The sequence below is a fragment of the Maylandia zebra genome, linkage group LG6, assembly GCF_041146795.1.
Source record: "Maylandia zebra isolate NMK-2024a linkage group LG6, Mzebra_GT3a, whole genome shotgun sequence".
NCBI lineage: Eukaryota > Metazoa > Chordata > Actinopteri > Cichliformes > Cichlidae > Maylandia > Maylandia zebra.
This window is the reverse complement of record NC_135172.1, coordinates 31581961-31590463: the sequence shown is the minus strand read 5'-3', so window position 1 is coordinate 31590463 and position 8503 is coordinate 31581961.

Here is an 8503-nt window from a genome sequence, read left to right as displayed (position 1 = left end):
AGACCACACCTATAACGGATCTAGCCAATTGGAAACGGTGATGGTAACAGCTGTTAAATGAAGAAAACGTCACTCTACTGGCGGTCGTCATGTGCGGGTGGAAAACGGTTCTAGCTTTTACCGAGTGCACATAAAATGAAGAAATGATCAACAAGTGTACAGAAACGAACACGGTAATAACGAACACTCGTACACACGCACTGAAAACACGCACTGAAAACTGGGCTTCAAGTGTTTAAATGCATATTTAAAATCAAGGAAAAGTCTTTAAAAAACACGCCACCACTGCTAGGAGAGAGAGGGAGATGAGAGAGATTTGCTTTGTGACTGTGCAGGAACTTTAGAGTTGAAAGGATCACCAGTGATGAAATATTTCTGAAAACATCCATCAAAACAACTTTGAAGTCGGAGCAGTCAGCGTGCAACATCGCTGAGCTCGTAAGAGTAGAAAAGCAAGAGCAGATCTTTTCACAACGAAAAATCCACGTATCGTTTCTGCTAACTGATAAAAATCCTATAAAATTATCAGAGAATTCTGCCAGTTTTAGACTTTTTTCTCTCTCGTATTTTATCTTGAAAAATGTCACCGGACCCCTCCCATCACACATAATGCGATACAGTGTGATGCACATTTTCATCAAAACATAAACGTGTATTCATGTATTTAAATAAATTAAATATTTATTTAATTTGATTTTTTTGCAAATGTATTAAAATAAAGGCCAGCGTGATCCATGCCCCCCTGCCGTGGTCTTTTTCACACTAAACAAGAGAGAGGGGTCCATCCTTTAGTATAGATTCAGCTCTAAGATCCCGGACTCTGACTCACTTCCTGGTCCCTGCAGAGTGAGAGAGTGAGTTAAAAAAATTGTGTGTGTGTGTGTGTGTGTGTGTGTGTGTGTGTGTGTGTGTGTGTGTGTGTGTGTGTGTGTGTGTGTGTGTGTGTGTGTTTGTGTGTGTGTGTATAGGAAAGCCTGGAAATATGAAGTAGGACAGAAAAACGAGGATTAGAGAGCAAAAGATAAAAGCATGAAAACAGGAATGAAAGATGGAGCAAAATGAGAACAAAGAGGGTGGACAAAAAAAATGAGCACACGGAGAATGTGAGGACAATTTTGCATAAATACATTTACTGGGAAGCAAGTTAGAAGTATTTGTTCCACATTTTGGCATCTTATGCCACAGCACAGGCTAAGCTCTCCCTCAGATGGCTGATAGGACTGGAGTGCATCCACTGGTCTTTACTCAGTCGGGCTTTATCCTTAAAATGTTTCTTTTTAATGAAGTTTATGTGGACTTGGGTGACCATGACCTTACGTCCAAGATGGAAGGTCCTGAGATGTACAAAGCACCTCTGAAATACTTACATCTCCTTAACCTTCAATTCATTTATGCCACTATTGCAAGATACTATTGTGTCTTCACTTTGGATGTACCTTTGGCAAGTATCTCTGGCTCATGACTTGCACATTTCTGGGCTAAGCAAACTGATTAGTGGATTTTTTTTCAGTTGGTTTTGAATGCACATTTTTTTCTCTCCAATCTACCGTCACTTTCACCGGTCAGGGCAGATGGTCTTCCTCCCTGAGCCTGGTTCTGCCTGAGGCTTTTTCCTGTTAAAGGGGAGTTTTTCCCTTACCAAGTTCCTAAGTGCATGCTCAGTGACTGGCTATCTCCCCACAGCCTTGTTTCCAAAAACACAGGATGCTATGTAAATAACAGCAGAATGCAAAATTATGAATGTAATATTGTATAATATTGCAAGCTCTTGACCTCACTGTGTAAAGTAGCTTATGTTGTGATTTGGAACTATATAAATGAAACTGAACTGAAAGGTGAACACGAGACGATCACAGCAGGTGAGTGTTCAGAAGATGAGATGTGATGCTTCACATTGCATCATTAAACAGAAAACCTAGACTCTGAAATCTTCTGTACCGTCATGTAATAGAAAATCATCAACTATCTATCCTTTCATCTATTTTGGACTGTTTCAAATGCTTCCTTGTCTGCTGTCGCTTTCAAAGCAAGTCAGAGAAATTGGTCCAATTAACCGTAAGCTGAGACGAGGCTGGTAAAATACTGCATGTCTCTTAAAATAGTCGTGTAATGAGTCAAATTTATATTAGAGGTCTTGTACAAGTTGGAGTAGAGTGCTTGCAAGATTACCCAGATCATAAAAATAAAAAAGTAAGACATAAATCTTTGTCACGACTAAACAACTCAAATTTCCTGTTACTAGGAGTGTTTATTATCAAACCCTCGGCAGTTTCCAGTGGAGATCTTTTTCAGTGACGCAACCTTCTTCACTTTGACACGGGGAGGGGGGGGCAGACTGGTTTCCCAGCCAGACTATCTCACTGTACTGTAGGAGGTGTGTGTGAGTCTTCCCTGCATATGCTTGTTGTGGTTTGGATTCCAAGCGCATTGTCCTCGGGCTATTTTTGCATCCTGACAAGAGATGTCTGAGTACAACTGACATTTGAGCTTTTCAGCCCAGCCTGGCCAAAGTAAAGAGTGGATGAAGGCAAGCGACAATGAATTTAACCATTTTATTAAACACGTCTCGAGCTTTTCCCTCTCTCCATTTTGACAGTTTGTTCCTTTCTCTATTTGAGAGGATGCTGGGACAGCTCTTCATTTTATTCACTTTACTGATTTTTCATTTTCCAGCCTCCTTCATTTTCTTTTTTTCTTTTCATATTTTTCCATCCAGATTGTGGCCTTTGCCATCTATGACCTATCTTTGACCTTTCTGAGATTATCTTCTATATTTAGGTTTTGAAGTATGGTGTTTTAACTGCTTTTATTGGACTGTTTTTCAAGTAGTGTTGAGTAGCTGGCCTTTTCATTAGAGGATCCAGTGAAGCTGCCTGATGGACAGAATTAGAGAATGTGGAGGCTAATCAAGGAGGTAAATTGTTATTATCTTAGAAATGATCTTAGACTGATTTCTGCTAAACTGTAGTGCGAAGGCAGAAGCCTTCTGATTTGTTTATTTTTTTAATGTTTAGAAGCACATGAGAGAAAGTTGGCCTGGGTAAGATAGGAAAAAGGTCAGAGGCAAGAAAAAAAATTATATATGCAAAGAAGAAATGCACCAGCTGTGAAATGTGGTAAAAGATCAGCTTAAATTCAAAGAAACATTTTCTTAGGCTTCTGAGACCAAACAGAGCAGCCTGCATGTTTTAAAGTGAGTTGTTTTATATCTCAGACTGAGACTGTAGCAATCAGCACAGCACAGGGATGACCTCTACTCAAATTTGGTCGTATATATTCTCTTCTATTGGAAAGTTAACATGTTATCAAAATGAAATCCATTTTTTCCTATTATTTTGTGAAGCCCATTTATTGTAGGCTATAACTACTTTAAACCAGTGGAGAAGTGTGCTGAATAAATAGCTACATTATGTTAAGGTTAATCTCAAAAAGGCAGCAATAAATATAACAGGTTGTTGATAGTTCTCAAAAACTGCCAAAGGACACCAACAGTCTTAAATATAAGAATCTCTGAACATTATAATTTCCAGTGACTTAAATAAAGGACGTGAGTATCTGTTATTCTGAAATAGCCTGCACCAAAAAAGGGTTAAAAGATACTGACCAATGTGCTCTGTGTCTATTGGTTCATGGTTAGCATTAAGCAAAGCAAACACATGCAGTCCGCCTGCTGCAGTCACACGAGGAGCTGTGTGTGTGCAGACAGCGCCTGAAGCAGAAGAGAGAGATAAAGAGCATATGAGATTGGGCTAAAAGAAAGCAAACACAGACTTATCCGTCAGGCTGCCAGAGGCTGGCTGCGCCGTGACAAGCTGTACTTTACACCAGGAATCTTTCCTCTTTTGCCTATTTTTACCTCTTGCTTAAGAGGAAAACAGATTATTTCACCTTAAGTTGTATCTTAATGGTTTTAGACACATTTGCTATGTATGTAAGGCCTGTTCTTACTTCATACTCCAACCACAGCTCCACCCAATCTCATCCTCTGAATTGGACAGTTGGACATTATTATTATAATATATGTTAGGATGAAAATAAGACCCAGATCTAATTAAAGCAATTTTTTTAGAATCACATATCACTTTTTCATATAATAGATGGATATGAATTCAACTGTCACATCATATGAAACAAGCTATAAAAGGACATTGTTTTCCCCATTCTGTTTTTGCTAGCCACTCAGCAAACTGCTGTATCAGCACCAATGCACCAAGCTTTAAGGGCCCTCAGTGTGCACATGTGTTCGCTGTGCTTGCTGACTTTTCAAACCTCTACATGTTTTAGGCTGGAGACTGTAAGCAGTGGGTGGTCTAGGGATTTTGAAGAGGGTGCATACTGGAGGTCTGATCTTCAAAGACTAATTTTCAGTTCCCTTGACTCCAATAAGACTTTGAATCTGGCTTCGACACTTGCGATTAAAGGCGTGACATTCTCTCTGAATATTTCAGGAAGCCAAAGCTGTTGCATCTTCAAAAACAGTTGCTTTGTCTTTAATTGATTTGACAGTTATTTGGTATTAAAACAAGCAACTAAAAGGAGTCATTTAATTAATAAGTGATGAGTCAGACTTTATTTTTGTTGTATTTTTGTTTTGCTTGTTAAAAAGAACACCCAGAAGGGTTTACCTCTCCTATTAGCAGTCTGTTTTGCACACTTCTGTGCGGCTAGACCGCCTAAAGCGCAACAGTGAGACACATCTGCGACCATGAACCACAACATCCACTGATTGATACTGACTGGCGACCTTAGTTGCATTTCATATATCTTGTTTTTGTTTCCAGCAGTTTAAAATAAATAGATCAAAATCCATAAAAAGAAAATGTTTTGACCGAGATTCTCTAGTTTTGAATCCATCACCCTAAATATTTAAACCAGCAACGCAGCATAATTGTTATCATTTGCTTGCTAACTATTTTTACATGCACCCACAGTGCACACAGGCCTACACATAGACAAAAGTATGGCAATATGTAAAGAAACCCCACCTCGTCGTCTAACACCTTCATCACAGCCACAGAAGAAACAGCTTTGTGATTCTATTTGAAGTTTCTGAGGCCTCTCTTTTTGATTTTTTTCTCTTTTTTTCTGTCTCCAGTTTTAATGAGTAAACGTACCTCAGTGATTTATCCCACAGCGTGCACATTCTGACCTATTCTCAGGACCAGTGTTTTAACTTCCAATCAGCTTTTGAAAAAATGGAAGCAGTGCAGAGGTCCAAGTGTTTGGTGCTTGTTAGCGACATCCCTCGAGGAATTAATCTCTGTTGGATCTGCTGTTGTTTCAGCTCAAAGAAAAATGTTGCTTAATAGTTTGTTTTATTCTTTTATACAACAACTTTCTTACTCTCTTTCTTTTTTGTCTTTGCTACATCTGAGAAGAACTTCGCTCGATTTTTTTTTAAAGAGCAGGGGGTTCACAGTTGGAGTGAAACTAATTGTACGACCACTGAGTGAAAAAGAGCTAATCAGTTCCTTTAGTTTTATGCAAAACACACACAGCCACAGTCTTGTTTTCATCAAGTCAGAGGACATTACATCGACTTACATTCTTTTCCTCAACATTTAGCCCAACCACGCCTGCCCGTGACCTTTAAAAACTAACTCTAACCTTTAAATCAGGTTTTCCTTCTCATGCTTTCATATTTTATCCAGTTTAGTATTTTACAAAAAGACTTTATAAGAAAATATTGAGAAGCATATGGTGTAATTCATTTAAAAAGTTGGTTGGATATATTATCTATGCAGCTTTTTTAAAATCCATCTGGTGGCATGTGGCTAAAGGAAGAGCCTATGAAAGTTTCAGCTTGATTTTGATTTTACTTTCTTTAATATTTCAGGTTTCCTTAATAGTTTGTGCATTGGCGTTAACATAGGGTTCAGCATCATTTCCTACACCCAGATCCTGATGTTCAAAAAAAAAAGAAAAAAAGATTTGCATGACATTAATGAAAACAGATGATGCACACATTGATTTGCATAGATGTCAATGCTACACCAAATTGTCCTGAGTACCCTACATGTTTAGTAAAACATTTCGGATATTAAAATGCAAGGCGATGCCCCGTTATTTTTAATTTTTTAATTATATTTTGCCTGATTTAGGTCTACATTATATCCGCCCGGGGTCTTTCTGTGTGGAGTTTGCATGTTCTCCCCGTGTCTGCGTGGGTTCCCTCCGGGTACTCCGGCTTCCTCCCACCGTCCAAAGACATGCAGCTTGTGGGGGTAGGTTAATTGGATAACCCAAATTGTCACTAGGTATGAATGTGAGTGCGAATGGTTGTTTGTCCCTGTGTGTTGGCCCTGCGACAGACTGGCGACCTGTCCAGGGTGTACCCTGCCTCTCGCCCTATGACAGCTGGGATAGGCTCCAGCGCCCCCCGCGACCCTGAAAAGGATAAGCGGAAGTGAATGGATGGATGGATTTCAATATGGATGTGATTTTGTTACTCAAAAAATATTGTGTGTTTTTCCATCCAGCTAACGTTTACTGCTGTTGCCAGTCAACTGCTTTCCAGATGGTACATAATGGTGGATCAAAATCTGATGGCCCATTTTTATGTTCATAACTTCATCAATTTTGGATCCCCAAACCCCCTGGCTGACATGCAGCCTCACTGTATGCACTCACTATTGTTCATCTCTGGTGACCCCCTCTGTAGATATTGATGAACCACAGAATTTTAAATCTGGAGTCATCACTCCAGAAATTGTATGTCTATTTCTTGTGTGATTTGCGATGCCAGAGGCTTTTCTTCCTTTCTCATTGTTTCCCTTCCTTCTTGACAGCCACCCTTCCACTGAGACCATTTCTGATGGGGCTTCAGGGAAAGGCAGGGATCAACTGAAAGGTCAGATGCATCTCTTTGGTTCTGCATCAGATCTTTGATGCAATTCCCCCCTATTTTTTAAGGACATTCCTTTCAGAGACCTGTTTATGTGCTTTTTCATTTTTCCATAACTTGCTTAGTTTCCTCAAAGTTTTCAAAGACACAGTGCACACCATGCCAAGTTATGGCAAGTTATGCAAAACTAATAGCTCTTTAAGGGAATCCCAATACTGGTGTAATGATACTATTTCAGTAATCTACCTTAGACTATCTAAATTATCCAGATTACTATTCCTACACTAAGCGAGATAAGAGCTTATTTAACTTCAACTTTTAAAAAAATCTCATTATCATTAGATTAAAGAGAATTATAAAGTTTTTTTGGTTTTGGTTTTTCCCTTGTGGTAGTTTTGGTGTTTTAGCTATTTCCTCTTCATGAACCAATAATGAATAGTCTCGGTTTGCTCCAGTTCCTTGAGACACATATGCAGCTTGTATATATCACTTTAGTCATCCTATTTACACCTTGAATTAGTGATTCAGTGTGAAGCTGTAAATGCATTTCTTACCTGAAACAAAACTGTGTATGTTTCCCACCTCTGTGTTTTTTGTTTGGGGTTTTTTTTTTGTAAAGTTTCACACAGATAAAAATTGAGAAAATAGGTTTTGGGTTACTTATAAATGTCACTGCATAATGAACAAACCGGATTCCAGTGTTGTTGGGAATGAAACAAAAAGCTGTTCTGTTTGTAGCATTTTTTATTAATCTTAAGATCTTTGCATGGTCAGTGTACATTATGTGGATGTAAGTGAATGAGAAAGAAAAGAAATGACCTGGTAGTGTTGTACATTCACAAAAGTAACACTAGATGGAGGTGTTGTCAAAAGGCACTGGGTCCCCTTCTAGCCAAGACAGAAGAATTTTGAAGAAGTGCAGACACACATTCACTTGATTCATCTGGAAATGTTCTTCTTTAATTATACAGAAACTAGAAAGGGAACTTTGACGAGTTCAAATGAGCGTGTGTCCCAAAATGTGTGTTAATTACTTATTACAGTAATTAAATTTGCAACAAATGGTTTCATTGTTATAGAGGTAATCAGTCTGGGAATGTGCCATCTCATCAGGTCAATATATAAAACGGTTCATTCAGTTTGTGGGCACATCAGTGCACGGTGCAGATTAGCCTGTTTCCATCCTGCTGATAACCTCATTAAATCTCATCCACCTAGATGGTGCCAGCTCGCACAGGGAGGCCTGGTTCAGAGAGAGTGACTCACTGTGGCCGTATAGTTCATAAAAGACATTACTGATTGCAATGTATTTTCTCTTAGTCTAGCTGTTGATTTACAGATTTATTTAGATGCCACATAGTGGGAAAAGAATTTGACATTGAATGATCAGTGGTTGATATTCTTCTGTTTATTAGGTACATGTAGTTGCTTATCCACCTTTGGTCCTCAGAACTTCCTTAATTCTTCCTAGCATAGATTCAACAAGCTACTGGAGAAATTACTCAGAGGTTTTACTCAGAGCATCACTTCCTGCAGATTTCTTAGTTGTTCACATCCATGATGAGAATGTCCTTTTCCACCAAATCACAAAGAAGCTCTAATTGGAAGCGATCTGCTGATTATGGAGGTTGTTGCTGATAGGAGGGGTACCCAGTGTGT